The following is a 349-nucleotide window of genomic DNA, read 5'->3' on the forward strand; positions in this document are numbered from 1 at the left end:
AGAATATTCAAAACAGTAGCTGCTTTAACTTAGACCATAAATTAAAATTATACAGTACTTCCTTTTATTCATCGCAGCTTTCTAACTACACACTTTCTCTGAATCCTAGTTGCAAGCAACAAAGTCCTTTCCTTCTTGCAATCTTAATAAAGCCGTTATTCTTACTCCACATAGTACTTTCAGTTTACAAGTCAATGGATTAATTCTGACCTGTTGTTAACACTGATTGTTTCTACCATGACTACTTATAAGCAGTAATTCTGGACTGAGGTTCCCACACAACCATCCTGCTCTTGAAACACTCATGTTTTTCTTCATCAGTAAACATGAAATATTTCAATTTACTTCA

This window comes from Cariama cristata, unplaced genomic scaffold (genome assembly GCF_000690535.1).
Source record: "Cariama cristata isolate BGI_N322 unplaced genomic scaffold, ASM69053v1 scaffold769, whole genome shotgun sequence".
In the NCBI taxonomy this organism is placed as follows: domain Eukaryota; kingdom Metazoa; phylum Chordata; class Aves; order Cariamiformes; family Cariamidae; genus Cariama; species Cariama cristata.